Genomic DNA, 22,182 nt, shown 5'->3' with positions numbered 1-22,182 from the left:
ATTTATACCACTATGCATTCATTGATAATTATTTTATTCTATGGGTTATAATAAGTACTCTAATTATTTTTTGATCAGACTGTTGCGGCTTTGACATGGGGAGCCCCTCTAGATTGGGTTTTTGTTCTTTGGCATGCCTTTATCTTTTCTCAAACACTTCCTTATTTTCTGGCATCGCAAGATCTTCCAGGCTTATCTTGTATTTTTCCTGGCCCAACGGTGGAATCAACCTCTTTCCCAAGGAGCTCTGATTCTTTTAACTGGAAACTGGTATTTAGAAACCAAGATCTGGGTGCTGGGTGTGCTCAAATTGCTATGAGATTGTCATTGCTCCTAGGCTCCCTCAGCAGACAGAACTAGGAAACATATGTACACACAAATACATTTATATTTCTATATTTATCTATCTGCATATATATGAGTTCACATTGAATTCATGAGTTCATACCTTTGGTTCCAATCCAACACATGAGTTCATTCTAGTCTCTCCCTTTCCGTAGCTTTAATTCTTTCTACAATAATGAGAAATCTGGCTCTTGTTATCTACAATATATTTACTTATCAAAGTATAAAATAAATAGTTGCAGATTTACATTAAATAATACACCAAAAACCTTTGTAGTAAAAGCTTTCATATTACTCTCTACATGGTGGGATTTCTCGGCCTCTGTTTCTCACACATATTTCACATGCAAGCAGCCTACAATTTCTCATCTTTCCCACTGATCCTCCCACTTGGTAGCCTCATTGCTTTCAGCATGTTGAAGGCTGTAGTGTAGTCTAAATCTTAGCACAACTGCGTGGTATACCAAGATGCCAATAGCTATGCCCTGCATTCTGTCCTGATAAAGGAAATGTTGTCCCTTTGTATCTGAAAAAAGTCAGGTAGAGGGAGGAGGCTATCACTGTGGTCATCACTCAGATTTAACCACATGTTAATGGGAAGTCTGTCTTCTTCCGCTTTCTCCCATGCTATGAGACAAAACTATCATAGGAGCTGGATGTAGGGAGTGGAGGTTTACCAGACCCCTCCTAGTGAAATTCATGTAACTGTTGGTTACAAACACTTCATAGAAATATCTTAGACAACAGGTATGATTGGGAGCCCCCAAGGTAAGTCAGGACTGTCTTGGGTGAACTGGCTATGAGGTCAGTTTGACTAAGAACAAATCCTCACCTCACTCCAAAGTTGGAGAAGCCAGAGGCAGCAGAGGGAGGGGAGGAGGAGAAGAGATAGTGGCAAGGTAAAAGAAATCACAGAGAGGTTCAGCACATCCCTTCGACTCCTGCAGACTTCCAGGCAGGTTTAGGCTCAAGCTGAGGTAGGAGAGAAATTTTAAATTCAATAAGATCTTGAAAGTTTGATTCTACACTTAACTGGCTTTTTGAAACCTGAATAATAGATAGAAAAATAATTGGAATCTGCCTGGTATTTCATCGAGGGCAAAGAAGAAAGATTTGGAAAAATTTGGTCGAAATTTCTTTGTAAATGATAATGAGTTATATGCCCTATTTTCTTATTCTAAGACACTTTCTCTTTCCCTCAAATATGTATATATATATTTATTTATATTTTTTTTCTGAATTTGGAATGCATCTTAACACCAGTGAGCACATTTACAGAGGTGATATCTTCCTTCCTTCTTTCCTGCCTCCCTCCCTTCCATCCTTCCTTCCTTAGAACCGAGGAATTACTACAAGTTCTCCTGTTTAACCCAGTATTCTTGAGTTGTGTATAAAATTTTCCCAATGGAAGATTGCTTTTTAAAATCAGTGGTTACCAGAGGTGAAGGGGTGGGGAAGAATATATGGTGAAGCATAAAAGTGTTCCCTGATTTCTTTTTTGTTATCAAGCTAACAATCTCATACCAAGCTAAGAAATAGAAAGCTTTATTTCCACATCTTTAGCTATCTTTGGACTTATCTAAAAACAGATTTTATATTTTAGGTAAAACACTTTGCTCAAGTGTGTTTTCCTTTTTCAGTGTGGTCCCAGAAAGAGCACGTTATTTCTGTAGGAAAACTTGGGATCAAACTGACAATCTGTCTACTAACTTTGTCTTTTTTGGATGCCTTCCTCCTTTTCTTCCTCTCCTCCTCCCCCTCCTCTTTCCATTCTCTTTCTCCCTTCCTCTTCCCCTTCCCCTCCTGCTTCTCCTCCTCCTCTTCCTTCTTTTTTTTTTTTTTTTTGGTACCGTAAATGGCAAAACCAGATTGAGCTTCTCCAAATCTGAAAAACAATAACAACAACCACAAAACAGCCTCATTTTGGACAAGCTACATACAAGTTTCTAATTTGTGTGATTAAAAAAAAAGAGATTTAGAGAGTCCTGAAAAGATGGAGTGTCTAATGGAAAGGCTGACAGACCCTTAACTACAAGCATGTTGCCAGGCGCCACCATAATAAAAGGTGGCAAGCATCCAGGAGTGCTTGCAGCTGCATGCCTGAACTTTATTAAATATCTAACTATGGTTTGCAGGCCCTGGCCAGCTTGTAACTCATTTCTGGCTGACACATTCCAGCTCATAATTAGTGTAGTCCTTATATGGTCCTCGCTTTTTAATTCTTTTCCTGTAAAGCAGGACTGTTCCAAGAGACAAAGATGCACTTCACTTGGCAATAGGGAAAACCCATGAGGTTGGGTTCTCCGAGCACTTATGCATGGTTGGGATCTACAAAGAAGGGAATTAAGTTCAGCTTTCTTCTGTCTCCCCTGAAAGCAGCATACAGATCCACAGATTTTATTTCAGCCTCTGTTATCAGTCTCTTCTCTTATAAAATTTTGTTTTTCTCTTTTATTATAAAATTTTGTTTTCCTTTTGACTTGTGAAGCCATAGAGAATTGACCACTTCTCTCCCTTGATGTTACTGTTCATGGACCAGTGTAGAAAGATGCAGCCTATAGAATGAAATGAGCACGATGTGCACAGATCAAACATTTTGATAATGGGTTTGCAACTAGCACAGTTGGTGTTTGTTATTATTTCCTGGAGTTGCTGTTGTGGATTTATAATGTTGTGCGTGCATGTTTAGCTGAGGTGGAACTACATTTCCCAGAAATCTCTGCCTGTGGTGTTCCAGGTTGACAAGAGCCACAAGATGTTGGAGGCGGAAGTGACATGTAGCAGTGTTCTCATTAACCCCAGAAACATAAGGCCAAGCTCTGGTGCTGTTGCAGCTCTCACATGTGGCTGCTCCTGTATCTTGATGGTAGCTTCCCCAGGTCCACTGGATTATCCTTCAGCTTCTTCAACTTCTGGGCCAAGTGTGTATTTTGCTCAGTGATGAAAGGCACCAGAGTCACATCATTTAATTTGAATTTTTGAAGAGACCAGTGTGGATTTCTGTCTGTCCTTGCTCTCTCCACTTCAACTCCATCTCTATCTTTCAACTTCTTTCCCAACCGCCTGCCCTGCTGACTTTAGAGCCAGTGCCAGTCATAACAACAGCGCTAATCCTTCCCCATCATTGTGAAAGGTCATATTCTTGTAATAAATCCCTTATTTTATATCACTCCTAGTGATTCTGTTCCTTTTATCACCTTTGCCTGATATAGTTGCATAGCTCTCAACAATGCCTAGAAAGTATTCAATCAGTTTTTGTTACTGAGCCAAACAGAACAGGCCTTGTTATTCTCCTTTTATAGCTGAGAAAACTGTGGGCAGAGAGATTCAGTGACTTGACACAGCCAAGAGATACCAGAGACAGGATTTGAACTCAGACCATTGAGACCATGCCCAGTAAGCTTTGAGTGGGCACCATATGTAAACTGGAAATGTAAAAAGAGATAATGTGAAAAAGTGCTCATGTCACCTATAATCAGGGTCACATAACGAGATGTTTCTTTCCATCCAGTCTGGTGGCAAGTCTTTTTTTTTTTTTTTAACGTCTTTATTGGAGTATAATTGCTTTACAGTGTTGTGTTAGTTTCTGTTGTATAAAAAAATGAATCAGCTATATGTATACATATATCCCCATATCCCCTCCCACCTGCGTCTCCCTCTCACCCTCCCTATCCCACCCCTCTAGGTGGTCACAAAGCACCGAGCTGATCTCCCTGTGCTATGCAGCTGCTTCCCACTAGCTATCTATTTTACATTTGATAGTGTATATATGTCAATGCTACTCTCTCACTTTGTCCCAGCTTACCCTTTCCCTTCAAGTCCATTCTCTATGTCTGCATCTTTACTCCTGTCCTGCCCCTAGGTTCATCAGAACCTTTTTTTTTTTTAGATTCCATATATATGTGTTAGCAGACGGTATTTGTTTTTCTCTTTCTGACTTACTTCACTATGTATGACAGTCTCTAGGTCCATCCACCTCACTACAAATAACTCAATTTCATTTCTTTTTATGGCTGAGTAATATTCCATTGTATATATGTTTTAAAGTTTGACATGAGCAAGAGTCTTCTCCATGAGAAGAGTGAAGTCTCATGAACTGCTGGTATCAAACGGTATAGCTACTTTGGAGGATAATTTGGTTGATAGTTAGTAAAATTTAAAGGATTCAAGTCCATGACTCAGAAAAATCATTTTGCACTATTGACTCTAGCATTTCCATGTACACACAAGAAGGCTTTTCAAAGACGTTCAGTAAAACAAATGTTCATTAAGATGGGTATGACTGGGAGCATGATGGTACATGCATAGTATGAAATGAAGTGGATCTAAATGTACTGATGTGGGAAGATCTTTACGAATGTTGTGGAACAAACAAGAATCAAATCACAGAATGACATATTTAATAGAATACACTTCATGTGAAAACACACAAATAAAACAGGGTTCTATATTTTCCATGAGCAAATGTATGTAAGCAAAAGCATTAAAAAATTTTGCAGGTAATCATGGTGATTAGAAGAGATGGGTGGGGGGATTGGGATCAGGAATGATAAAGTCGACTTTAATTTATAATGTTTTATTACTTTTATAAAGAAATATTTTCATGTATTACCTGTGTAATTTTTTGCTTTAAAAAATAAAGGCAATATGTCTGAAAGAAGAGTTGTAGACCTCACTGAGTATTAAAAGAGGAATGTTATATTTAAATAATGTAGTTAAGACTTTATTTTATAGATGAGCAAATAGGGTCTCAGAGACATGAAATGATGGGTTGAAGGCAGACTCCAATAAAAATCTGAAACATCAGATTGTCCCAGAAAAGTTGGTAACAGAGTTTCTGGAATTTTTTGTTAGTAATTCATGAAATATTTTGATGAAACCAGAGTTTATTTAGGGCCTCCATTATGGGGACCTCCTTAACAGATCCAGTTTTGACATTCATGATTTGGTCTTTTAACCACGTTGCCCAAGGACCCTGTTAAGATCACGCCAACACAATACTATTATCTTCGAGTCTTAACCGTCTACTACTAATTCTGTCTTTCTAACATCTTCAAACTTTCATTGTTTCAGTAAGTTCATTTTCTCTGTAGCATGTTTAATAATTCTTTGATCGTTTCCTTCTTCAAGATGGTCCACATTTGTAATAATTCCCTGAAAGGCAGAAAACTCAGAGATGGTTCCCTACAAAATTATTCTTTAAATCAACAGAAATATGTTGGTGATAAATTCTGAGTTCATTTGTTCTGATGATGAGGAAGGAGAGAATTGAGTTCTGCCTCTACAAATTTAATTGCATCTAGACTTCTCAAGGTTGGGAGTAACCACAGAACATTCCAAAAGGTATAATTCCCTTTGGCCAACAGCCTAATTCCCGTTGGCTTGTAGGAATCTGCTTGATAGAATCTAATAGTGTCCTAACTTTAACTCATCATTTAAGTCCTATGGTTTATTTCACTTAGCATAACTTTAGTTTCATCCATGTTGTCACAAATGTGGCAGGATTTCCTTCTTTTTAAAGACTAGATAATATTCCATGATCTTTTTTTTTGTCAGGTGTTTTATTGCTTAATTCTTGTACACATTTATTGGAAAATATGGCTGCTGATCTCTTACCTATCCACCTTGGTCTTCTGAGGTTTAATTTACAATATTTACAAGAAAGAGAAATCCCACCAATGATATTAATGGATATGTTCTTCTGCAGGGAGATGATGGAGAAAGAAGAAGATAAGTTGACATTTGATCATAAGTAGCTTAGTCTAGAACTAACGAAATCAATTAAGAATGTACTAGCATCTCCGGTGTGCCAGGTACTTTGGGAATAAAGACTATGAATAAAAGATGGTTCTATCCTCAGTGGGGGTGGAATTTACGTGCAATTGATGAAAATCAATACAGTAAGTTCCCTACATACAAACCTTCAAGTTGAGAACTTTCAAAGATGGGAACATATGTTACTAATGAAGACCTGCTTGAATTGGAGGCCCAGAGAAAGAATAAAGAGAGACAAGAGGCAGAAGTAACTGAAGAAGTGAAAAGATTCATGGTGCAGGAAATGGCAAGGGGATTTTCTTTATCTGAGGAGACACTGTTATTTTTTGAGGCACAGAACCTGAATACAGAATGTAATCCAGTGCTACTGTGTCATCTATGATGAGAAATAAAGAGCTACTACCCAGACATCACTGGATCATTATTTCAAGAGGGTACATAGAACTGAATCCAGCAAGGAACCAGAACCTGTGCCATCAGCGTCAGGTATGAGTGAAATTGCAGCTTGCCCTCTGTCTCCTGTTGCTGATGATCCTTCAGCTCTACTATCTCCCACCTCCTCTCCCTCCTCCAGTGAGTAACTCTTCTTGCCTGTTTACTCGATGCCAGCTCCTGTATGCCAGATGTTGTACTGTACTACTGTACTTTTCGAGGTACTGTATTGTAAGATTAAAAATGTTTTATTTTTTGTGTTTGTTTGTTTTTTATGTATTATTTGTGTGAAAAGTATTATAAACCTATTACAGTACAGTACTTTTTTGCCAATTGTGTTAGTTGGGTACTTAGGCTAACTTTGTTGGACTTATGAACACATTGGACTTATGAATGTGTTCTCGGAACAGAACTCGTTCGTATGTAGGGGACTTACTGTAGTCATTAAGTTCTCCTACCGCATTGTTGGGCTCTGTACTGCTGGTGGAGTTAGGGAAGTCTGCTGTGTTCTATTCTTTCTGTCTCTATGAAACCCCCTCCTCCTGACCCCAGCCCAAAATTCTCAGAGAGAGCTGTCAGGACAAGCAATCTCTGTGTTGTTCTCACATGCTCATGACAAAACTCAAGATCACACCACCACTCTTAAGATGACTGTTTGGGCTCACCACACAGCTAACACCACAGCTCCTTGTCTCTTAAATTGAGGGTATAAATGTGGCTCCAGACCAGCCAGATCAGCATCACCTGAGAACTTGTTAAAAAAGTATATTCTCAGGTCTGACCTTAGACCTCCTGAATCAGAAACCCTGGGGGTGGCGCCCAGTGATCTGTATTTCAACAAGTCCTCCAGGTGGTCCTCACACCCTCTAAAGTTTGAGAACCACTGTCTTCAGCCCTTTCCTGGGTAGATGAACTCCTGCCCTGAGTACACCAAGCACAGGACTTTTGACAATTCTTGCTTATATTATTATAAAAACCTTACAACTGGTCACCCTCCCTCTAATCTCTTACTGAGTCTGTGCACTCTCCACACCACCACAAATTATCTTTTTAAAATACAGAACAGAATTTCCAGAGGGTCTTCAGGGACTGATACAAAGACCAGGGTTAGTTAGAGACTATTCATGGCTCCTGCTGCAGAGGCTGGTGTCCAGCACAGTGGACTGGAGAGTCTATTGATGGAGGGTGGTGAAAATGAGTGCCTGTTGTCCCTGGTACCATTGGACATGTCCTAAAGAGACAGTTCCTGTGGCTGGATCTTGGTTGCTCTTTGCCTTCCCAGAGTCCCTCCACATCTTGTTCTCCAGCCTTCTCGTAGATTCCCTGAGGTACCCGCACCCATTCAATGAGTTCCTTTTTCTGCTTAAGTTAATCAATGTCCATTTCTGTTGCTTGCCACCAAGAATGCAGACTAGTGCAAATATTTTGCATATGACTTGCACCTCGAAATATTTTTAGATGAGTATACTGAATGCTCAAAATTATCAATGATGATCTTTCTTATCACTTGGGTAGTATCAGCTTGACCAAAGTTATCTCATGTTTTCCTTCTATCCTCATGTTTTACCTTCTGTAGATTTAGGGCTAAAGTACATTTTTTTATTTGACTGTAAGAGTTTATTTTTTATTTAATTCTAGGAAAGGTTAGAATGTCCAGATATTATTAACTCTGAGGATACTCTAATCCCTGCTATTGTAGTTAACTCTAAGCGATGTGTCTGGAGAATATTTAACCTATTTTCTTGAATGGAACAAGACTGCTTCTAGACATAGCATTGCAGTGAAAGTCCCAAAGTTATTAGCAGATATTCATCATCTCCTAATTTCTTTATAAGTTCCTCAATTTGGCAGGCCTGGACGACATGCCATCCACAGATGTTGAAGGGAGTGTCTATGGGCAACATATAGCTCAAAACTCTTGAGTTTAGATTTTTATTTAAGTGATTCCTGTAGCAAGAGTTTTTAAAATGTGCTCTGCAGAGCCCAGCGGGTTTCATGGAGCCTCCTTGGGGATCCCATGGAGGAAGGGGGAGTTCATGAGGGAAGTGACAAGGGCCAAAGTCCCTGCATGAGGAACAGCATCTTTTTCTTTTATTTAAGCATTAGGTTTTCACACAAACCAGTGGACCCCTTTGAGAATCTAATGAAAACTTTGACCCCTAATCCCCAGAAAAATGCACATACACACATAGAGAAATTTTTTTCATGTAATTATAGGGTGTTCGCAGATTCTCTGATGATCCTTTTGGACCTTCATTCCACAGACTCCCAGATTAAGAACTTTTGAGGAAAGCCTTCCTAGCTGAAGGCTGCTTTTATTTAAGAAAGAGAAAGAGAAGGAAAGCCACTGATCTATCTATATTTATACATGTCTGTTCTCCCAGTATCTTGATGTCTGGTCTGTTCCAAAGAGGTGCATTTTTAAGGCTCTTTGAAATACATGAATATATATAATGTTATATGTATTTCATGTGTAAGTTAATTATACATTTTCAAAAATTGTATGTGTGTGTGTATATATATATATGTATACAATTTAAAATTGTGATTTGTGCTTTAGAAGGAATTTTAAAAATTCTATGAGGAAGAATAACTGAGGAAACTTACCTTATATTGGGGGGGTGAGGAAATGGAGGTGACATTTCATCTAAAACTCAAAAAGTGAGAGGGAGTCAGACGTCCCCATAAATGGGAAGGGGTCCGGGCAGAGGGATTGTAATATATATATAATATATATATATATATTCCTGAAATGTAATTACTTTCTTATAAGTAATGAAATGAATAACATAAAAGACACCAGCATTATACTTTTGTAGTTTGAGTTCAGATGAGTTGAATTTTCTTGATCAGTTAAAGGGAACATAATCCTCTAGTCTTGCCTGAATTGTTTGAATATTCTAGAGAGTGATCTAACTTTCATTTCACTTAATGCTCTGTAGATGTGGCATTAGCAAACTATAGATATATAGTTTGCTATATATAGATAGTTTATCTATCTATCTGGTTATACCGTCTGCAGTAAAGAGCCTAAGAATGTAAGAATGTTTGGCTTTTAAAGGACCCTGAGCTCAAGGGATCAGAAACTTGGCTCTGAGTCCAGGCCTGCCACTTACCAAGCAGATGACTGTGGACAAGTGACTGAGTGACTAGCATCTGTGATGAAGAAGGAAGTTTGGTTTAGATGCCCTCCAAGCTCCCATTATAAGATCTTATGATATTCTCTATGAAAAACTGCCCCCAAATAGGTTTCCTCTCCTGTAATTTAAAGGACAGGGAAACTGACTAGTGAATGTAAATAATTTTCATTCTCCAATTTACTTACCCCATGGGTCAACATCATGGAAATAGGAGAATGACCCCTATTTGAGAGTCATCAAATCCCAGGGAGGGCTAAGACCTGTTCAACAAGGGTTTTCACCCACCCTGATAAAACATATAGGGAGAGGAGAGGGAGTTTATGTGTGTTTGTTGAGTAAATCAAGATTATAGGCAACTTGTCTAAATCCTAGATTCCATATTCAGCCTACAGTCAGAGAATGCTACAGAGTTGAAACCAAGTGCTCCACCTAACAGAGAATTTCACAATGAAACCTCTCTCATGCTCAAGTGAAGTCATATATAGCATTGTTGCACAATTTAATGATGTGGAGTTTGAAGCCAAATTTATATGAAGAACAGATGGGCTCACAGTTAAGAGAAAGGGAAAAACTGCCCCCAAATAGGCTTGTTAAATATTATTATCTCTGAATATAAACAGGGAGAAAATGCATTCTGTTTGGAACAAGCTGAAAATATCTTAGGATATTTTTAGTTCACAGTCATTCCTTCTTTACATAGATAAAAGAGCTATAAATAATGGGATACCTTTCAATCTGATGAGTACACCAAATATGATTTTCATTAGCAGATTCAACTCTTCCTTATAAAAATTATATCCAAATACATTGTCTCTGAGAGATATATTTAGAACCTATGGACAGAAGAGAAAATGTGAACCAAGATTGGCTTTTCTAATCTGTTGGATGGGTCAGTGACAAGTGGTTTAGAAACCAGGATTTTCCACCCTGCTCTTCCCAAATATTTTCTGCCCTGTCAGTTCACAGATTCTTGAAATTTCTTTCCCAATGATTTCATCTCATTTTACAATTAAAAAATGAAATAGGAGAGATAAGTACTTCTACACGTGTAGTACCTTGACTAAAGTTCTTACTTACGAGTAATTGACTGATAGAAAAAATTTGTTCTCAAATAGTGAGTTTCAACAGGGCACCTAGAGACAGTCATGTAAAGAGGGCACAGGCTAGCCAAGAGAGTGGAGGGAGTGCAAGAAAGAGCAAGGCTTGGGCTGGGCTGGAGAAAGACAAATGTTACTTATTTTGCTTTGCTGCATAAAGCTTAGTTTAAGCTAATATAGGAGATATAGATTATTTTCAGACTTTTGTCAAAAGTTGGGTCTTCAGCACAGACCTTTAAGGAAAGATTTGATCTGTAAGATGTGATAATATCACAGTGTAATATTAGGGACACTGAAAAAATGTAGTGATCCTAGATATACATTTCAGCCCATCAATTAGTATCTGAAATTCTTCATTCAGTGTGACCTCTTTGGTGAGTGTTTTTTTGATGAGTGCTGAAAGGCAAATATCTCTGGGAGGTTATTACTTTTAAAGAATGATCCCCTTTTCACATATATGTTCACATGTATAGAGGGAAGGATTGGAAATTAGGGCTGATAGCAAGGAGGATAGAGAAAAGCTGTAACTGGGTGCCTGAGAAAGAGATGAAAACTAGTAAGAACTTTAAAAAAGGTGCAGAAAGAGGAGACTGGGACAATAAAAACTAGTAGTGATTATAGCACTACTACTAATAATAAAATATAACATGTTGAGTGGTTTCAATATGCCAGGCACATTTTCGAGTATTTTACATATCATATATTTACATATATTACATCGTATTTTACATAAAATATTTACTCATCCAAAGAAGTTTGTCAATATCATCATATAAATATCTATTCTTAAATTAATCCTTCATTCAACAGATCTTCACTGATAGTCCACCATGTGCCATACACTCTTCTAAGGGCTGGAGTTACAGAGGTTTACAGAATAGCCAAGGGTTCTGAGAAAACACCCAGAGAATAAATGAGTAAATAGACAAATAACATTATTCTAGGTAATGATAAGCTTGATCTGTTATCAGGATGGAGTGATAGAGAGGAACGGGGGTGTGGCGGTGATAGAGTGTAAGTGACAGGAATCACTTACAACTAGCAGGCTCTGAAAGGTATGTAACATGTAGCTTATTTCTGATAGGTTCACCAACTGGTTTCATTCTAGAGCCCACTCGTTTGACCCTTAACCAGACCAAACATTTGCTGTGGTTCTAAGAAAGGAGCAATACCCAAGGATGAGAATGGTCAAGAGAATCTTTGTGAAGGAAGCGAGGTTTGGGCTGGTCATGCAGAAATGTGAGTTCAGAAAAGGAGGCCACAAGTCAGAGGCTGGCTGCCCTCAGCTCTCTTTAGTTTTTCTAATCAGCAGGACTCACTTTTTTTTATCTTTCCTTATCTTTTTTTGAACATACTTAATTTATCAGGAACTCCCATGCACACTTCCATGAGTGTGTGTGCATGTACATATTTGAGTATGTGTGTGTGTGTGTGTGTGTGTGCGTGCGCGCACACCCTACACTCTTTGGAACCAAAAGAGATTTGTTGATAAGCTTATTAATTTTTTCAGCCCCACCATTTGAGTGTGACCTTGTAGCACAGTGTAAGCTCTTTGGGGGCAAAAATTTTCATTTGATCTTAAATGAATGCCATGTTGGTCCAGTAGACAAATGTCTCTAGAATCTTTGTAGTGGTGATAAATGCTCAGCTCAGTTCATCAAACATTTGCTGAGGACCTACTCCATGCCAACTGCTGGGTAAGGCACTGTCTCAACAAAGATGGGTAATTTACATGCCTTGCCTTCAAAGAATACATCTGCAACCAAAATAAAATTTCATGTGGCAGCTTATTCTGCATTTTCAAAATTGGGCATATGCTTTATTTCAGGTCCTTTGACTTCCTAAAAGTCCATTTGCACATTAGCTCACTCCCATGCAATCCAGACTCATTACTTAATCCAGAGAAGCTCCATGTTGCTCTCAATTAACTGCATCAAAAGGAGGGCATGCAGAAGTTGGAGGTGCCAGAGTCAAGGGATGGGTTTTATTATAATTCTCAAGTGGTCATGGAAAGCTGGAACCTTTGAAATGGACACACAGGTTATTTATGGATAGAAAGCATTCAGAGGATAAAGTCTCAGGAATGAAAATCCAAGAGGATAAATAAATGGGGAATGCATCCCGGGAAGACGAATAATATTTACTAGAGTATGCTTGTTTCAAGGCAGATTCCTATGTTTTACTGCTTATAGTGGTAATCTTCGTGAGAAATTTTAGGCTTGAAGAAAGGATTTGCGGAGTAAGTCTGGTTTGTGAAATGCTACATCCTTGGCATCTGCGTACTGGGGGAGGGGGCTGGGTGGCTTCTCTGGGGCATGTGATTTTATTTGCCTGAGATGTGGTTTCTTTCCTCCTCCAGTTCCCCTAAAAGCTTTCCCTTTAGCAAATATTTTCTTAAGCACCAGTCATGTACCTGGGACTATGCTAAGCAAGGTAAGCATAGACAAACATGAAGAAAATGATTACCAAGTAAGTCACTGATTTTACTTGTAATTAATATTATGAGTGTTATGAAAAAGAAACATGAAGCAGTAAATATTTTGGCCACCTCAGTATGAAGATGGAAGCTTTCCTGATTGTGTGCTGTGTTCCGGACCTGGGTTTGTCTTTATTGACCATAAGCAGGATGCAGTCAGGTTGGCCTTGGACAAGGAGGACTCCATTCCCTGCTGCTCCTCTGGATCTGTGTTTTTCTCCATCTCCATCTTTCTTAGTCACTCCCCCTCTTATCCTCTTAGTCCTGCACAGACTGTGACCTCCTTTAGGTCAAGCATCATGATCTTAGCTCTGAGGACCTATGCTCCACACAGTACATAGCAAATGCCACATGAATGTTGGTTCAATTGAGCTGCAGACCTTCCTACTGCTTCTCTACTTTCAAGAATGCGCAGAGGGGCTGTGGAACCTACTTGGGTGTTATTCTTCAATGAGACCCTTCATTGAGCATCCCCCACCTTGGGGTCTGGCTAAGAGGCTTAGACAGGTGCCGAAAGGTGAAGATGGCTGCTTGAATGAGGGAGGAGGCCTCTGTTCCTGATCCTCCATAGGGTGACGCAGGTTTTGTGTGGATTCTTTCCACCAAGATCTCTAGGGTTGTGAAAATTTGTATGTTAACTTTACTCCTGAGGGGTTTCAGAATCATACTGACGGTTACACCTTGGCCAGCGCCTTCCAGATTCTCTCTGAGGGGCCTCCAACATGTCCACATGGAAGACATCAGTGTTTCATGGAAAACATAATGTAATACAATCTTAACTCTGCATTCCCCCAGACAAAAAATAGTTTTTCCGTGCATTCTTTAGGTCACTACCATCCACCCCCAAACACTACTGCTACCCTAGAATCCAACTTTCTTTCCACCACTACTTGCTTTCCTTCCATGCTCATACATCCTACTGCATCTCATCCTAAATCTGTTATGCATTTCCCTTTCCTCTCAATCTCTGTTACAGATTATCTAGAACAGACAACTGGTCACCCTGCCTTTAGTTCATGCCGTTCTCAGAGATATCTTTCCAAAATACAAATTTATAATGACTGCCCTTGAGGGCATGTTGTCATCTACAGTGTAAAATGCAGAGTCCTAAAGAGGGCATAAAAAGCCTTTGCAATCTGATGCCAGACCACCTGACTGTCCTTGTCCTCCATTCTCTCTTCCTCAGATATTCTCTGCTCCTGTTACACCAAACTATGTGGGGCTCTGGACCACGCCATGCTCTTCGGGCCCCTGTGACATGATGTACCATCTCCTTGGATACCCCTCCGGGCTCTTGCTGTTCTTTTTCCATATCAGCCTTGTCAGTATCTACTCATCATTCAAGGTCCAGCTCAAGTTTCCTCACTTCTGAGCAGTTCCCTCAGTCTTCCCATCCATGTACCCTACCCAGTTAATCATGCCTTCTTCTGGAGCACCATGGTTTCTGCATGACTCTATTTTGGGATTTATCACATGGTGTTGAAATTTTCACTGTCCATCCTTTTGTTCCTTGCTTTTGCCTTGTTCAGCTTTAGGTTCCCAGAGCCTCATACTCTATTTCTTTTAACTAAGTGACCGTGGACACATATAACCACTGTCAAGTTAGTTTTCAGTTCAACGGGGTTAATAAGATGCACTTTATAGATTGCTATGAGGGGTAAACAAAATGAGGTATATAGCAGAGTGCCTGGAACATCTTAACAAAAAAATGGGATTATCTGTTAATATTGTCTATCAGCATAATATCAATGTAGATAGGAATTGTCTTCAGGAGATACCTGCGACAGGGTATGTGATCAGAAGGAAGGGTTTCTTTTGTGTTTTTGGCTTAAAGTAACAGATTTAGAGGAGTGGGTGCAAATCCCACTGTTGCCATCAGCTGTTGAAGGGAGACTTCCACTAAGGGACCAGTGGTCATCCTGGAGAAAAGACTGATGTGAGCTTTGATGGGCACTAGCTTGGAGTTGCTGCTGGGGAGGATATGCATGGAAAATGAACAGGCTCCTATTTCTGTTGTGCCACCAAAGGACTTTCAAACCAAGATGAACACAAACCGGACAGAATCAGGAAAAAATATTATATGGATATATTTTATGGATTTGAGTTAACCTAATGAATGGCCTCTATGAATCTAGCATGAAAGAAGTTCAAGGAATTGTTTTGGCCTTAGGTTATTCAACCCCACACCCCTCCCCCTTTCCCCCAAGGAGGACAGAAAGCTACTTTTATTTTGGCACCAGTATGTAATACCAGACACACATGATCCAGTCTGCTGTGATACAGACTCAGTCCTCTTGGAATTCAGTTAAAAGGTGAGGTCAGCATGCATGGAGACCTGGGGAAAACAAACTGATTTAAGGTACTAAGCTGGGAAATACTGTTCCATTTCCTTCTGAATGGAGTCCACAGTGCTGCTGGAAAACCATCTGTAGAACTGTAGCCCCAGGAGTAATAGCATGCTGTAATGCATTTGATTAAAAAGAGGAAGGAAAAAACCATGGTGTGTGTTATCCTCGTGCTAGGATTGGGGAGCAGGCAGCCTGTGAGTCGTGGTCCATGGAGATTTTGCAGGGATTACTTTAAAAGCACTTTTGCAGAGCCAGGCAAATGAAAGTCATGTGTTTATTCATCAAGAATACCTTCTCTTGGGGATATTTTATTTGCAGTTCTATAATAAGGGAAAACCTCCACATTTTTAATCTTCTGTGTGAGAACTTCTAAGCACTGGAAAAGCAGTGACAGGAAGAATGAGTTTGGATCACTCAGAAATCCTGATAGAATTTGGGAACTTGTCCAGGCCCTTTGAACTTTCCAGCTGTACCATATTGGATTCTGTGTCTGTGGTAGCAAGTTCACTGGCAGCACGTGCACTTCTCAGGCTATTTTGGTGTTTTCATCAAGGGCTCTGTCAAGCCCCAGAGGAGCAAAGGTAACACTGAGACAGTCGTGAGCATGGGGATGTCTGGATATCCCTAAATTTCTTCAGTGGGAGTTTGAGAGATGTGCTGGGGTCATTTATTTCATGTGGGGGAAATTTTCTACTAATCAAGAATGGCTTTGAGGGTTTTCAGTGGTCATTTCCCAAGCCACTCAGTCAAGTGGTGTCAGCCCTGTACAAAGGGTCTTGCCATGACATCACAGCACGTGTGGAATAAGACTTTCCACTTCATTGTTTGGAGATTTCAGAAGGTTGTAGCTCCAACTCAAGAAGCCAACACTGAGAGGAGACCTTCAAGATGTAGGAAGAATAAGATGTGGAGATCACCTTCTTCCCACAGATACATCAGAAATACATCTACCTGTGGAACAACTCCTACAGAACACCTACTGAACGCTGGCAGAAGACCTCAGACCTCCCCAAAGGCAAGAAACTCCCCACGTACCTGGGAAGGGCAAAAGAAAAAAGAAAAAAACAGAGACAAAAGAATAGGGACAGGACCTGCACCAATGGGAGGGAGCTGTGAAGAAGGAAAGGTTTCCACACACTAGGAAGCCCCTTCACGGGCAGAGACTGTGGGTGGTGGAGGGGGGAAGCTTCAGAGCCACGGAGGAGAGTGCAGCCATAGGGGTGCGGAAGGGCAAAACGGAGAGATTCCCGCACAGAGGATTGGTGCCGACCAGCACTCACCAGCCTGAGAGGCTTGTCTGCTCACCCGCCGGGGCAGGCTGGGGCTGGGAGCTGAGGCTCGGGCTTTGGTGGGATCGCAGGGAGAGGACCGGGGTTGGCGGCGTGAACACAGCCTGAAGGGGTTAGCGCACCACAGCTGCCGGGAGGGAGTCCGGGAAAAAGTCTGGAGCTGCCGAAGAGGTAAGATACTTTTTCTTGCCTCTTTGTTTCCTGGTGCGCAAGGAGAGGGGATTAAGAGCGCTGCCTAAACGAGCTCCAGAGACGGGCGCGAGCCGCGGTTATCAGCACGGACCCCAGAGACGGACATGAGATGCTAAGGCTGCTGCTGTCGCCACCAAGAAGCCTGTGTGCGAGCACAGGTCACTCTCCACACCTCCCCTCCCGGGAGCCTGTGCAGCCCGCCACTGCCAGGGTCCTGTGATCCAAGGACAACTTCCCCGGGAGAACACACGGCGCGCCTCAGGCTGCTGCAACGTCATGCTGGCCTCTGCCACCGCAGGCTCGCCCCGCTTCCGTACCCCTCCCTCCCACCGGCCTGAGTGAGCCAGAGCTCCCGAAGCAGCTGCTCCTTTAACCCTGTCCTGTCTGAGCGGGAACAGATGCCCTCAGGCGACCTACACGCAGAGGCGGGTCCAAATCCAAAGCTGAACCCTGGGAGTTGTGCAAACAAAGAAGAGAAAGGGAAATCTCTCCCAGCAGCCTAGGGAGCAGTGGATTAAAGCTCCACAATCAACTTGATGTACCCTGCATCTCTGGAATACCTTAATAGACAATGAATCATCCCAAAATTGTGGCAGTGGACTTTGGGAAAAACGATATATATATATTTCCTTTTTCTCTTTTTGTGAGTGGTATGTGTATAATTCTTTGTGTGATTTTGTCTGTATAGCTTTGCTTTTACCATTTTTCCTAGGGTTCTGTCTGTCCATGATTTTTTTGGTGTTTTTTTATTACTTTTAAAATTTTTAAATGTTAATAATAATTTTTTTATTTTAATAACTTTCTTTTCTTTTTCTTTCTTTCTTTCTTTCTTTCTTTCTTTCTTTCTTTCTTTCTTTCTTCTTTCTTTCTTTTCTTTCTTTCTCTCTTTCTTTTTTCTCCCTTTTCTTCTGAGCCATGTGGTTGACAGGGTCTTGGTGCTCCGGCCGGGTGTCAGGCCTGAGCCTCTGAGGTGGGAGAGCTGAGTTCAGGACATTGGTCCACCAGAGACCTCCTGGCTCCATGTAATAGTAAGTGGTGAAAGCACTCCCAGAGATCTCCATCTCAACGCTAAGACCCAGCTCCACTCAATGACCAGCAAGCTCCAGTGCTGGACACCCTATGCCACACAACTAGTAAGACAGGAATACAACCCCACCCATTAGCAGAGAGACTGCCTAAAATCATAATAAGTTCACAAACATCCCAAAACACACCACTGGATGGGGTCCTCCCCACCAGAAAGACAAGATCCAGCCTCATCCACCAGAACACAGGCACTAGTCCCCTCCACCAGGAAGCCTACACAACCCACTGAACAAACTTTAGCCACTGGGGGCAGAAACCAAAAACAACGAGAACTACGAACGTGCAGCCTGCAAAAAGGAGACCCCAAACACAGTAAGTTAAGCCATTTTGCTTAACTCATTTTAGAAGACAGAGAAACACACAGCAGATGAAGGAGCAAGGTAAAAACCCACCAGACCAAACAAACGAAGAGGAAATAGACAGTCTACTTGAAAAAGAAATCAGACTAATGGATCTTTACTATTAAAGATGATCCAAAATCTGGGAAATAGAATGGAGAAAATACAAGAAACGTTTAACAAGGACATAGAAGAGCTAAAGAGCAAACAAACAAAGATGAACAACACAATAAATGAAATTAAAAATTCTCTAGAAGGGATCAATAGAAGAATAACTGAGGCAGAAGAACAGATAGGTGACCTGGAAGATAAAATAGTGGAAATAACTACTGCAGAGCAGAATAAAGAAAAAAGAATGAAAAGAATTGAGGACAGACTCAGAGACTTCTGGGACAACATTAAACACACCAACATACGAATTTTAAGGGTCTCAGAAGAAGAAGAGAAAAAGAAAGGGACTGAGAAAATATTTGAAGAGATTATAGTTGAAAACTTCCCTAATAAGGGAAAGGAAACAGTAAATCAAGTCCAGGAAGTGCAGAGAGTCCCACAGAGGATAAATCCAGGGAGAAACACACCAAGACACATATTAATCAAACTATCAAAAATTAAATACAAAGAAAAAATCTTAAAAGCAGCAAGGGAAAAACAACAAATAACACATAAAAGAATCCCCATAAGGTTAACAGCTGATATTTCAGCAGAAACTCTGCAAGCCAGAATGGAGTGACAGGACATATTTAAAGTGATGAAAGGGAAAAACCTACAACCAAGATTACTCTACCCAGCAAGGATCTCATTCAGATTTGACAGAGAAATTAAAACCTTTACAGACAAGCAAAAGCTAAGAGAATTCAGCACCACCAAACCAGCTTTACAACAAATGCTAAAGGAACTTCTCTAGGCAGGAAACACAAAAGAAGGAAAAGACCTACAATAACAAACTCAATACAATTAAGAAAATGGTAATAGGAACATAACATATCGATAATTACCTTAAATGTAAATGGATTAAATGCTCCAACCAAAAGAAACAGCCTCACTGAATGGATACAAAAACAAGACCTGTATATATGCTGTCTGCAAGAGACCCACTTCAGACCCAGGGACACAGACAGACTGAAAGTGAGGGAATGGATAAAGATATTCCATGTAAATGGAGATCAGAAGAAAGCTGGAGTAGCAATTCTCATATGAGACAAAATAAACTTTAAAATAAAGACTATTACAAGAGACAAAGAAGGACACTACATAATGATCAAGGGATCAATCCAAGAAGAAGATATAACAATTGTAAATATTGATGCACCCAACATAAGAGCACCTCAATACATAAGGCAAATGGTAACAGCCATAAAAGGGGAAATCAACAGTAACGCAATAATAGCAGAGAATTTTAACACCCTACTTTCATCAATGGACAGATCATCCAAAATGAAAATAAATAAGGAAACACAAGCTTTAAATGATACATTAAACAAGACGGACTTAATTGATATTTATAGGACATTCCATCCAAAAACAACTGAATGCCCTTTCTTCTCAAGTGCTCATGGAACATTCTCCAGGATAGATAATATCTTGGGTCACAAATCAAGCCTTGGTAAATTTAAGAAAACTGAAATTGTATAAAGTATCTTTTCCGACCACAACGCTATGAGACTAGATATCAATTACAGGAAAAAAATCTGTAAAAAATACAAACACATGGAGGCTAAATAACACACTACTTAATAACCAAGAGATCATTGAAGAAATCAAAGAGAAAATCAAAAAATCCCTAGAAACAAAAGACAATGAAAACACAATGACCCAAAACTTATGGGATACAGCAAAAGCAATTCTAAGAGGGAAGTTTATAGCAATACAATCCTACCTCAAGAAACAAGAAACATCTCAAATAAACAAGCTAACATTACACCTAAAGCAATTAGAGAAAGAAGAACAAAAACACTCCAAAGTTAGCAGAAGGAAAGAAATCATAAAGATCAGATCAGAAATAAATGAAAAAGAAATGAAGGAAACGATAGCAAAGATCAATAAAACTAAAAGCTGTTTCTTTGAGAATAAACAAAATTGAGAAACCATTAGCCAGGCTCATCAAGAAATAAAGGGAGAAGACTCAAGTCAGTAGAATTAGAAATGAAAAAGGAGAAGTAACAACTGACACTGCAGAAATACAAAGGATCATGAGAGATTACTATAAGAAACTATATGCCAATAAAATGGACAACCTGGAAGACATGGACAAATTCTTAGAAAAGCACAACCTTCCGAGACTGAACCAGGAAGAAATAGAAATTATAAACAGGCCAATCACAAACACTGAAATTGAGCCTGTGATTAAAACTCTTCCAACAAACAAAAGCCCAGAACCAGATGGCTTCACAGGTGAATTCTATCAAACATTTAGAGAAGAGCTAACACAGATCCTTCTTAAACTCTTCCAAAATATAACAGAGGGAGGAACACTCCCAAACTCATTCTATGAGGCCACCATCACCCTGACACCAAAACCAGAAAAAATGTCACAAAGAAAGAAAACTACAGGCCAATATCACTGATGAACATAGATGCAAAAATCCTTAACAAAATACTAGCAAACAGAATCTAACAGCACATTAAAAGGATCATACACCATGGTCAAGTGGGGTTTATCCCAGGAATGCAAGGATTCTTCAGTATATGCAAATCAATCAATGTGATAAACCATATTAACAAATTGAAGGATAAAAACCTCATGTCAATAGATGCAGAAAAATCATTCAACAAAATTCAACACCCATTTATGATAAAAACCCCCCAGAAAGTAGGCATAGAGGGAACTTACCTCAACATAATAAAGGCCATATATGACAAACCCACAGCCAACATCGTTCTCAATGGTGAAAAGCTGAAACCATTTCTTCTAAGATCAGGAACAGGACAAAGTTGCCCACTCTCACCACTATTATTCAACATAGTTTTGGAAGTTTTAGCCACAGCAATCAGAGAAGAAAAAGAAATAAAAGGAATCCAAATCGGAAAAGAAATAAAACTGTCACTGTTTGCGGATGACATGATACTATACATAGAGAATCCTAAAGATGCTACCAGAAAACTACTAGAGCTAATCAATGAATTTAGTAAAGTAGCAGGATACAAAATTAATGCACAGAAATCCCTTGCATTCCTATACACTAATGATGAAAAATCTGAAAGAGAAATTAAGGAAACACTCCCATTTACCATTGCAACAACAAAAAATAAAACATCTAGGAATAAACCTACCTAAAGAGACAAAAGACCTGTATGCAGAAAACTATAAGACACTGATGAAAGAAATTAAAGATGATACAAACAGATGGATAGATATACCATGTTCTTGTATTGGAAGAATCAACATTGTGAAAATACCTATACAACAAAAAGCAATCTACAGATTCAATGCAATCCCTATCAAATTACCAATGGCAGTTTTCACAGAACTAGAACAAAAAATTACACAATTTGTATGGAAACAGAAAAGACCCGAAACAGCCAAAGCAATTTTGAGAAAGAAAAACGGAGCTGGAAGAACCAGGCTCCCAGACTTCAGACTATACTACAAAGCTACAGTAATCAAGACAGTATGGTACTGGCACAAAAACAAAAATATATATCAATAGAACAGGATAGAAAACCC

The sequence above is a fragment of the Balaenoptera ricei genome, chromosome 6 (assembly GCF_028023285.1).
Source record: "Balaenoptera ricei isolate mBalRic1 chromosome 6, mBalRic1.hap2, whole genome shotgun sequence".
Taxonomy (NCBI): Eukaryota; Metazoa; Chordata; class Mammalia; order Artiodactyla; family Balaenopteridae; genus Balaenoptera; species Balaenoptera ricei.
The sequence above is the reverse complement of the archived record's forward strand: the minus strand, read 5'-3'. Positions refer to the sequence as shown.